Source organism: Pseudorca crassidens, chromosome 15 (assembly GCF_039906515.1).
Source record: "Pseudorca crassidens isolate mPseCra1 chromosome 15, mPseCra1.hap1, whole genome shotgun sequence".
NCBI classification, from domain to species: domain Eukaryota; kingdom Metazoa; phylum Chordata; class Mammalia; order Artiodactyla; family Delphinidae; genus Pseudorca; species Pseudorca crassidens.
The window spans coordinates 63,915,140-63,927,583 of NC_090310.1; positions in this window are offsets into that span (position 1 = coordinate 63,915,140).

Consider the following 12,444-nt stretch of genomic DNA (forward strand, 5'->3'; position numbering starts at 1 on the left):
TAGAGGGGCGGGGCTATATGTGGGTGTGGCTAACGGTTAGTGGCGTGGCCACAGTCAAGCTAGAGGGGGCAGGGGTGGGGTCCAAGAGCCGAAGGATATGCTGTGGGACTACATGGGGGTGGGGTCATAAGGGTGTCCGGGCGGTGCCACGAGTTAAAGCAACCAGCGGATGAAGTGGGATGGAGAAGGCCATTAGGGGGCGGAACTTTGTGTCAGCGGCTGGACCCTAAGACCCTGTGGAAGAGACTGCACCCGGCATGGCCGTGGAGGGCCGGCGCCGTAGCTCGCCCACTTGGGAGCACAAGAAAAAGAGACAGAACCGTGGATCCTGGTGCGAGGCTTTGGGCGTTGGGGTGGGCTGCACATGGCGGAGCGCTGGACTCCAGGGACAGGGCTTGAGTTTAAGAGGTAGACACGAGCTGCGAGGGACTTCGCAGGCAGGTTGCTAGTGGAGGAGATTTGAGGGAGCTGGTTTCCCACTGTGGGGCTGGAGCTTTGGTCTGTGGGCGTGGCTTAGTGTGGGGCCTGGTGTCTAACGCTGCCAGGCTCCGCCCTCTGGGATGAACGCGTTGCTGGCTGTTTAGGGCTTGGGTAAGGGGTGAACACTGTCCCCACTTCGAAGTTGGAAGGGAGTTTAAGAGATTAAGCCCCTGTTCTGTTCACAGTCGAATACGGAAAAGCCTGAAGTACCACACTGGCCAGAGAAGAACCCACAACTCCTGGTGTGAGAGAAGAAAGCTAGACGGTGGGGCCCTGGGTCTGGGCCTCTGGAGACCTGGTTTACGAACCCTGCTCAGGCACTGTGTGAGCTCCACATCGACCCTGGTCCCGGCACTTCAGTTCTCTAGGCCTCAATTTCCTCATCTGTGAGATGGAGGTCCTAATAACCCCTACCTCACAGGGACTGTGTCAGGATTAAATCAATGGGGAAATATACTGTACTCTGTGAATCTTATGCAATCAATATAATCACTTTTATTGAATGCTTACTATTGGCCAGGCTTAGATCTAAGCATTTTCATGTGTTTTCTCAACTTTACAGTAGCTTCGTGGAGTAGCTACCGTTAAGAACACTCCCATTATACAGAAGGGAAAATTACAATTTAGAAGATCTAATTGGCCCGGGTCACACATCTGTGAGAAGGGCAGAGCTGGGATTCAAACCTAGGCTTGTTTGACACTGGTGCCTGGGCACTGACCCACTCTGCTAGACAGCTGCCAAACACACAAGTGAGGTGTGATCATTACCAGAAAAATCCCATCACTTTGCGCATCTCAAGCAGCCCTCATCTCTGCCTCTTGTCTCCATCTTCCACTCCTACCTGGGATGTGTTAGGCAATAAATAGGGCCACATCAGTCTGTAGATTCCCTGCATCTTCAGGTAGAATCCTCCACATAAGATACCATCAAGGGAAAAAAAAAAAAAACTCACAAGAAAATAGGTACGTATACAAATTGTCCACAGCAAACCTCTGTTTGCAAATAACTAGAGGCCAAGCCAAGTATCCAACAAGAGGGGAATGGCTCTATATCACTGAAAACCCACCGAGGGGACTTCCCCGGTGGCACGGTGGTTAAGAACCCACCTACCAGCTTGCCAATGCAGGGGACACAGATTCAAGCCCTGCTCCAGGAAGATCCCACATGCCGCAGAACAACTAAGACCATGCACCACAACTACTGAGCCTGTGCTCTAGAGCCCACGAGCCACAACTACTGAGCCCGGGCACCACAAGTACTGAAGCCCACGCGCCTAGAGCCCGTGCTCCACAACAAGAGAAGCCACCGCATTGAGAAGCCGGCGCACCACAACGAAGAGCATCCCCCTTTGGCGCAACTAGAGAAAGCTTGTGCCCAGCATTGAAGACCCAACACAGCCAAAGATAAATAAATAAAATAAATACATTTTTTTAAATAAAAAAACCCCACTGAGGCCACATACATAATGCGGTTGTATTATATGCACATGTACATATAAAAAATAGATGTCATTTGTTCAGTTTGCTATACATTGGCACATGAGCTGGCTGATTAATATACATTGTCATTTAAACCTCACATGAATCCTGCACAGTCTTTATATTATCCCCATTTTATAGATGAGGGAATTGAGGCACAGCACTAGTAAGAACAGATCTCTATGCAAACCTGGGTCTCTCTGGCTTCTAAGCCCATATCCCTCCTTCTCATTTCTGCAGCCTACATAGCAGCAAAGGATGAGTTCACAGTTCATTCATTCATTCAACAATATTTATTGAATATCCACTATATGCCAGACACAGTGGTAAGTACATAAACAAGTAGTTGTAAACAAGATAGTGTCTCACCTCACAGGACATACAGCCCACTGGGAGGCAGGATCTCATTGTGGTTAAGAACAGGAACTTTGGATTCTGATTTTCTGTGTTCAAATTCCTACTGTGCCTTTTTTTCCCCATCTTTGTTGAGATATAATTGACATATAACACTGTGCCATTTTCTATCTCTGTGGTCCTGGGTGACGTTTTTAACCTATAAACATCCATTTCTTTTTTTATATAAATTTATTTATTTATTTTTGGCTGTGTTGGGTCTTCGCTGCTGCGCACGGGCTTTCTCTAGTTGCAGCGAGCTGGGGCTACTCTTCATTGCAGTGCACAGGCTTCTCATTGCGAAGGCTTCTCATTGAGGAGCACGGGCTCCAGGTGCGTGGGCTTCAGTAGTTGCAGCACGCGGGCTCAGTGGTTGTGACTCACAGGCTCTAGAGCACAGGCTCAGTAGTTGTGGAGCACAGGCTTAGTTGCTCCGTAGCATGTAGGATCTTCCCGGACCAGGGATCGAACCCGTGTCCCCTGCATTGGCAGGTGGTTCTCAACCACTGCGCCACCAGGGAAGCCCCAGCTTCCATTTCATAATCTATAAAATGGGGATATTAAAATTACTATCCATGGGATTATTATGAGGAATAAATAAAATAATATTGGTAAACTGCTTAACACAATTCCTGTACTACATAATTAGCATTTAAAAATAAGAGTTGTGGGACTTCCCTGGTGGTGCAGTGGTTAAGAATCCGCCTGCCAATGCAGGGGACACGGGTTCGATCCCTGGTCCAGGAAGATCCCACATGCCGCAGAGCAACTAAGCCCGTGCGTCACAACTACCGAGCCTGCGCTCTGGAGCCTGAGAGCCACAACTACTGAGCTCACGTGCTGCAACTTATGAAGCCCATGTGCTTTAGGGCCCACATGCTGCAACTACTGAAGCCCTTGCGCCTAGAGCCCATGCTCCACAATAAGAGAAGCCACTGCAATGAGAAATCCGCACACGACGACGAAGAGTACGCCCTGCTCACCGCAACTAGAGAAAGCCCGCGCACAGCAACGAAGACCCAATGCAACCAAAAACAACTAAGGAATGAAATGAACCCATTTGTGAACTTTACCATCTAATAATGTTAGTCTGTGTCTTCTAAATAAACAAAAACCTTTTTAAAAAAATAAAAATAAATAAAAATATGAGTTGTAATTATCTTGGAAAACAAGCATCAATCAAATAGCTTTAATTTAGAGTGATAAGTATCAAAACAGGGTAGACACAAGTGAAACAAACCAAGCAACCGTCTGACATATACATGACACTCGATAAATATATAGAAGAAAGAGACAAGGTGAGAAAGGAAGGAAGGAAAGAAAGAAGAAAGAAGGAAATACAGAATTATATATATGCGCTGATATTTTTCAAGTATGAGTGTGCTTGAAGATTGTAGGGCAACCTGAGAAAATTGACAGTAAACAATGATAAATGAGAACTGCATTTTACTTGGCTTTTGGAAGCTTCATTCTGAAGGTAGCGGGGTGGGCGGCGGGGATCAGGAGGGAAGCAAGAGACCAGAGGGGAGATGAGACTCCTTTCCCAGAACCAAAGCCTGAAACCAGATCCTTAAAAGTCCCCCCACGTACTGCCCTGCTTTAAAAAGACTTAATAAGCCCCAGACAAACTTGGTGAGAAAAAGCCCTGAAACAGAGTTCCTGCCCTGGGAGACTGTTTTCTGTGGTTATAATGGGAAAGGAGGAAGAAGAGGGATGATGTGTGCAGAATAAGAGGAGGCTAGCAGAGAAGGAAGAAGGATGTAGAGTCAGAGAAAACAGTGGTGTATGCATGTACATGCGTATATGTGTACGTGTGTATATAGAGATGTGTATGTATATTTTATGTGCATATCTGTGAGAGAGACAGAGTGTGTGTGTGTGTCCATGATCACACAGTATGGGCAATGCCAATCAGCTGTGCCCCTGTTACTCCACCCCCAGGAACTCTGTAGCTGGAGGAATGCATTATCCCTCCTCTGTGGTCAGCTGATGCCTCTCTGCTGTGGCTCAGAAATTGGCGTTCCAGACACATACACACAGGCCTGGCTTCCTACCAAACCCCAGGGCAGAGCTCCCAGAGGAAACCAGTTCACTCTCAAAGGATAGGAGAGGGGGAAGGGAAAAGGCAGAAGAGAGGAGCCGATCAGCTCACCAGTCTCCATTTCCCACTGAAGGCACTGCAGGCTCAGGCCCTTGGACCAGCGGTCTCGGGCCCTCATCTGAGATAGGGAGACCTCCGTGCTCGGGATCCAAGGCAGGTAGCAGAGTTTTCAACACTCCTGACCTCCAAGACCCAATGATGGAAGTAATAATGAGAGTTTACAGGACCAACTGCTTAACATAACTGCTTTCGGTGGATCATCTCATTTAACTTTCAAGATAATCCTAGGAAGTAGGTCCTGTTATTATCCCGATTAGGCAGATGAGGAAACTGAGGTTCAGAGACATTTGGTACTAAGCCCAAGCAGTCTGGCACCAGAGCTCACTGTGTCACCATACTGCACCCAAGGAGAAATTTGGATCTTAGTGAGGAGGTTTCCAAAATATAAGACTTGGGAATTCCCTGGCAGTTCAGTGGTTAAGACTCTGTGTTTCCACTGCAGGGGGCACAGATTCGATCCCTGGTGGGGGAACTAGGATCCTGCAAGCCACATGGCGCGGTCAGGAAAAAAAGATTATTAAAAAAATTAAAAATAGGGACTTCCCTGGTGGCGCAGTGGTTAAGAATCCGCCTGCCAATGCAGGGGACACAGGTTCGAGCCCTGGTCCAGGAAGATCTCACATGCTGCGGAGCAACTAAGCCCGTGTGCCACAACTACTGAGCTCGTGCACCTAGAGCCCACGCTCTGCAACAAAAGAAGCCACCGCAATGAGAAGCCCATGCACCACAATGAAGAGTAGCCCTTGCTCGCCGCAACTAGAGAAAGCCCGCGCACAGAAACAAAGACCCAACGCAGCCATAAATAAATAAATAACAAAATCTAAGACTCTGTGGCGTCTTGTGGGATGGAAACCAAACCAGGTGCTACGCTTATATACCATCTTTTAATCTTCCTTGCAGCCTTGTGAGGCAGGCATTATCATCTCCATTCCTCAGGGGAGGAAACCATGGATGAGAGAGGGAAAGCAATTTCTCCAAGGTCATACAGCTAATAAATGGCAGAGCCTGAATATGAACCAGGTTATTTCTGATTCCAAAGCTTTGGCCTCTTCTGGGCTACCTTAAGATCCTTGTTAAAATCAGACTCTCAGGGGAATTCCCTGGTGTTCCAGTGGTTAGGACTCCATACTTCCACTGACGGGGCCCAGGTTCATTCCATGGTCCAGTCCCTGGTCAGGGAACTAAGATCCCACTAGCCACAAGGCACAGCCAAAAAAAAAAAAAAAAAAAAAAATCAGACTCTCAGAATGTTTAGAGATTTCAAATTGTAGGCTTGTGGAATTTAGAATAAAAAAACATTAGCAACGAAAAATTTTGGTGTTTAGGAGGGGCAACCCATCACATGTCACCAAGTCCAATTCCCCCACTTCACCCCAAGCAAGAAGCTCCTTTATAGCATCCCCAAGAGCTCCCACTCTAGCCCGTGCTTAGGTGCCTCCAGTAATAGGGACCTCACATTCCCACAAGGTAACCCATTCCAGTTAAGAGGGCTCTCTCCACCACCCAAGCCAAGTCAGGGAGAGAGGACACCCTCACACTTTGTAATCTTGCTGTCTCTGTGCTGGAGACTCAAGACTGCCTTTTTAAAATGCCTGTTAAAATGAAAGCTGAGAGAACGTCTAATAATTCTCCCATAACCATCCTGTTCATTTCCTTCACAGGACTCATCACAATTTGTACTTCATGCTTCATATGTTTGTTTAGTTGATTATCACCTGTCTCCCCAATAGACTGGGCACCCACTGAGGGCAGGAACTCTGTCCACCTGGTTTATTGCTGTAACCCCAGCACCTAGCATACTGCCCAGCAGAAAGTAGATGCTCAATAAATATCTATTAAATGGATGAATGAATGAATGCATACTTCCTGAGGGAGAATAATAGGAGCTTGTGTCCGTGAAAGGTAAGTAGAGGGATGGCCTTCCAGGCTGAAGGCTGGGAGAGGGACTGAGCTCAGCACTTCATACCTTCAGGCAGGGCTCAATAATCTCCATCTATTAGGGCAGGCACGGTATTACACACCATCAAAGCCCTAGCACAAGACCTGGTAAATGGTAAAAGTCCAGTAATGTTTGATGAATGAATACTGAATAGCAGAAAAGTGTTCTGGTTTCCACTTAAAATGATGCCACCCACAGCTGGAATTCTTTCCTTCTTTCATTTATTCAACAAATTTTGTTTAGTGAGGCTGGGGTAGGCGTGAAAAATCACATCTTTTCTGATCAAACAGACTATTCCTGGGCCTCCTCTCTCAATCTGTCTGACATTAGTTCATTTATTTATTCATTCAAAAATATTTATTAAGCCTCTTGGGAATTCCCTGGTGGTCCAGTGGTTAGGACTCCAAGCTTTCACTACTGATGGCTAGGGTTCAATCCCTAGTCAGGGAACTAAGATCCTGCAAGCCGTGCGGCACGAACGGGGGGAAAAAAAAATTAGTAAGTCTCAGCCAGTTACTGTGCTAGGTGCTGGGGATAGACCATGAACAAGATGTATACAGTCCCTGCCCTAATGGGATCTACAGTCTAGTGGAGGAGTCTTTATTAAGCAAGAAAACAAATCAAATAATTGCCAAATCTGATGTCTGCCTGAAAAAACTAGCAGGGGATAACGATGGAGAATAACAAGAAGGACCTATTGGAGAGTAGTCAGGGGAAGAGGTGTATTCAAGCTAAGATCTAAAAGTTAATGAGGAGCCAATAATGCTGAGACGAAACAGCCTGTGCAAAGGCCCTGAGGTATGAAAGACCTTGGCTTCTTTGGGTGGCTGTAGTTTAATGACCAAGAGAGAAAGTGCAGAGAGGTCACAAGAGCCAGATAATGCAGGCCACGTGAGGCCAGGAGAGACAGCCAGATTTTATTCCAAGCTGGAGGGCACTAGAGGGTTTCAGTGGAGAAATAACATGGTTTGTTTTATGGAGTTATCTTTAATTTTTATTAAGTATTTAAAATAGTTAAAATAATTAAGACATCTAGCTAATGTGTAAAGAATAAGAAAATAAATAATCATATACTTAACACCCAGTTTAAAGAATAGAACATGATGGGGAATTCCCTGGCGGTCCAGTGGTTAGGACTCGGCACTTTCACTGCCATGGCCTGGGCACGGCCAAAAAAGAAGAAGAACATGATCAATTCATCTGAGTCCCTCTGCGCCCCCCACCCCTTATCACATTCCCTCTTCCCACATCCAGAGATTACCAATATGTGAATTTTGCTATAATCATGTCCTTATATTTCATTACAGTATTAATATATTGGCATATGTATGAATCCTAAACAGTCTATTGTTTAGTTTTACTATTTTTTAAACATTTCTCCCTCTACTATTTGGAAGTTGTATTCTCTAATCGTACTAACTCCAATCTATGATCTTCAGTTACTCTCTCCCAAATTATTTGCTGTGTTCGTCTAGTATTATCGTGCTCATTTTCCCTTAATCTCACAAATTAGATATCATGGTTGCTTTATAAAGTCAATGTCGATTCAGAGGTACCTACGTGTTCACCGTCTTCTTTGCTCTTCACTCTCTTGCATCTTAGAATGTTCTTCTGGGATTATTTTCCTATTCTCTGAATTACATCCTTGAGAATTTCCCTTAGCGAGAGAGGGTATGCTAATGGTAAACTCTTTGTTTTGCTTTATCTGAAAATGTTTTTATTTTATGCTTTTTTTGAAAAAGAGTCTCATTGAGTAGAATTTCTAGGTTGGCAGGTTCTTTCCTCAGCAGTTTGCAGATATTCTATCTCTGTCTCCTGGCCTCCACTGAAGCTATTGAGAAGTCTGCTGTCAGTCAAATACTTCCCTTTGTTGATAATCTGTCTTTTGGGCTTCCTTCCGAAAACCAGGAACCCAAGTCTAATCGTGAGAAAAATATCAGACAAATCTCTATAGAGAGACATTCTACAAAATAGCTGACCAGTTCTCAAAGCTGTCAAGGTCACCAAAAATAACGGAAAGTCTGAGAAACTTTCACAGCTAAGAGGAGCCTAAGGAGACATGACAACTAAAGGAAATGTGGCATCCTGGATGGGATACTGGAACAGAAAAAGAATATTAGGAAAAACTAAGGAAATCTCATTAAAGTATGAATTTTAGGTAATAATATTATATCTACATGGGTTCATTAATTGTGACACATGTACCATAATAATATAAGACATTAATAATAAGGGAAACTTGGTTTGGGATGTATAGGAACTCTCTGTACTATCTTCACAATTTTTTGGTAAATCTAAAACTTTTAAAATTAAAAGTTTATTTCATCAAAATTGATAGTAAAAAAAAAAAAAAAATTGATAGTAATCTTTTTTTTTTTTTTTCTTGCGGTACGCGGGCATCTCACTCTTGTGGCCTCTCCCGTTGCGGAGCACAGGCCATGGCTCACGGGCCCAGCCGCTCCACGGCATGTGGGATCTTCCCGGACCGGGGCACGAACCCATGTCCCCTGCATCAGCAGGCAGACTCTCAACCACTGTGCCACCAGGGAAGCCCGATAGTAATCTTTTGATACATCATCTTCATATATATCAGTTCAATCAACATACCACTACAGCACTCATTTAAAGAAAAATTGAAGAATATTTTACAAGACATGGTTGAAGTAAAACTCTAAAAAGAGTGTTTGTGTGTCTTCAATAATAAAAGAAAAGGAGAGATAAAAATAACCTCTAGCTTATGTCAACATCAAACAAAACAGTCAATTTATCCAATAAATATGTGTTAAGGTCTACTCTTATGGTCTAAGGAACTGCACCCTCAGATCACCAGACAGAAAAATGCAAAACTTATATTTAAAAAAATTAAAAGTTTGAAAAAAAAAAAATTAAAAGTTTGTTTGAAAAAATAAACAATTCCAGTTTTATAGTTAGGCAATTCCTCAAGTGTTATAAAACATAGCGTTATCATAGGATCCAGCAAGTCTACTCTTAGGTATATGCCTGAGAGAAATGAAAACATTTGCCCATGCAAAAACTCGTACATAATGTTCATAGTATTTTATTATTATTATTGTTACCAAAAGATGGAAATAATCCAAATGTCCATCAACTGATGAAATGGATACTCAAAATGTGATATATTCATACAATAGATTGTTATTAAGCAATAAAAAAGAAGAATGAGGTACTGATACAGGCTACAACATGAAAGAACCTCAGAAACATTGTGCTAAGTGAAAGAAGCCAGTCACAAAAGACCACATATTGAATGATTCCATTTATATGAAAGGAATAAGCAAAGCTATATCAATAGACAAATTTTTAGAGACTGAAAATAGATGGGTGGTTGTCCAGAGTGGGAGGCAGGGTGGGAAGATGAAGAGTGTCTATCAAAGGGTAAAGGGTTTCTTTTGGGGGTGATAAATGTAATGAAAATGTAAAATGAAAATCCAACTAGATTATGGTGATGGTCACACAACTCTGTAAATATACTAAAAACCATTGAATTGTATACAAGTGAACTTTGTGATAAATAACTTGTATTTCAGTAAAACTGAGTATTTATATAATTCCAGTTTTATTACAATTAAAGATTTACAATTTTCAGAACCAAAGATTCCACTGTCATACTTGACTCATGTCCTCCAATAAGATAGAAAAGGTCTAAAGTGGATGATACAATTACTCTTGTCCAATCATGTTTGAGATTTACATGTAGGAAGACTTCATGAATTGATCATCTCCTTTATTTTCATAAGCTGTATGACTCAGCTGTTGCAGAAATACTCGTGTATCAAAATAGGTTTTGCTATAGACTTCCCTGGTGGCACAGTGGTTGAGAATCTGCCTGCCAGTGCAGGGGACATGGGTTCGAGTCCTGGCCCGGGAAGATCCCACATGCCGCAGAGCAACTAAGCCCATGTGCCACAACTACTGAGCCTGCGCTCTAGAGCCCACGAGCCACAACTACTGAAGCCCGCGTGCCTAGAGCCCGTGATCCACAACAAGAGAAGCCACCACAGTGAGAAGCCTGCACACTGCAACCATGAGTATTCCCCGCTGGCCGCAATTAGAGAAAGCCGTGCACAGCAATGAAGACCCAACGCAGCCAAAAAGAAAAGAAATAGGTTTTGCTATATCCCTTTCATTCTTAGCAGCTCAGTAGTGTATTTTTATATTTTACCTAGCACTTTTAGATTTTTTTGAGCAAAAGAAGTGTTCAGAAAAAAAAAAAGTTGTTCAGAGTTATCTAATCCACTAAACTGTTGACTAATATGTTGTTGTTTGTTGTTTTTTTTTTTTGCGGTACGCGGGCCTCTCACTGCTGTGGCCCCTCCCGTTGCGGAGCACAGGCTCCGGACGCGCAGGCTCAGCGGCCATGGCTCACGGGCCCAGCCGCTCCGCGGTATGTGGGATCTTCCCGGACCGGGGCACGAACCCGTGTCCCCTGCATCGGCAGGCGGACTCTCAACCACTGTGCCACCAGGGAAGCCCGACTAATATGTTTTTAAAGGAACCTTCTGGCCACCAGATAGGATATGGACAACGTGCAGTGGGGGGTGAATTGGAAGCAAGGAGAGTATTTCACGAGGGAGGCCCTAGAGAGCCTCACTAGCCCTGTCTCCCCAACCCAGTATTGGTCACTCACAAAGAACCTGTCAGTGAGCTGATGCTGGGGCCATATGGATTTCACATCCTCGTGCCACATCTGACAGATGCCAGCAGAGGGCAGCAGAAAGCCAGGGCTGTAGTGTCCTGGGCAGGTTGGCCATCCAGCTCTGGTAGAAGAAAGATTGGAACCCACTGGGCTGCCTAAAATGTTCGTTCGTTTTTTCCATAAGATGGCTCTAGTAGCACTTAGCTGTCTTTAACTTCATTGGAAACAATTGTGTTAGATTGTATTGTGACAGCTGTCATATCAGCGTGCATGAAAAAGAAAAAACATAAAAATTTGGTGAATTTTTGTGTAGCCATTTTAATATTGGAGATGCAAGAAGAAAAGCAACATTTTCGACATATTATGCTTTATTATTTCAAGAAACGTAAAAACACAACTGAAACGCAAAAAAAGATTTGTGCAGTGTATGGAGAAGGTGCTGTGACTGATCAAAGTGTCAAAAGCCGTTTGCGAAGTTTCGTGCTAGAGATTCCTCGCTGGATGATGCTCCACGGTCGGATAGACCTGTTGAAGTTGATAGCAATCAAATTGAGACATGGGGCTTTCCTGGTGGCGCAGTGGTTGAGAGTCCGCCTGCCGATGCAGGAGACACGGGTTTGTGCCCCGGTCCGGGAGGATCCCACATGCCGCAGAGCGGCAGAGGCCACAAGAGCGAGAGGCCCGCGTACCGCAAAAAAAAAAAAAAAAAAATCGAGACATGAATTGAGAACAATCAATGAACGTTTTACCATGAGGGAAATAGCAGACATACTCAAAATATTCAAATCAAGCGTTGAAAATCATTTGCACCAGCTTAGTTATGTTAATCGCTTTGATGTTTGGGTTCCACAAAAATTAAGCAGAAAAAAACCTTCTTGACCATAATTCTGCATGAGATTCTCTACTGAAATGTAATGAAAACTTTCCGGTTTTAAAACAAATTGTGACAGGCAAAGAAAAGTGGATACTGTTCAATAATGTGGAACGGAAGAGATCATGGGGCAAGCGAAATGAACCGCCACCAACCACACCAAAGGCCGGTCTTCATCCAAAGAAGGTGACGGTGTATATATGGTGGGATTGGAAGGGGAAGACTCTATTATGAACTCCCTCTCGAAAACCAAATGATTAATTCCAACAAGTACTCCCAATTAGACCAACTGAAAGCATAACTCGACGAAAAGCATCCGGAATTAGTCAGCAAAAAATGCATAACCTTCCATCAGGATAACACAAGACCCACATGTTTATTTGATGACCAGGCAAAAACTGTTACAGCTTGGCTGGGAAGTTCTGATTCATCCGCCGTATTCACCGGACATTGCACTTTCGGAT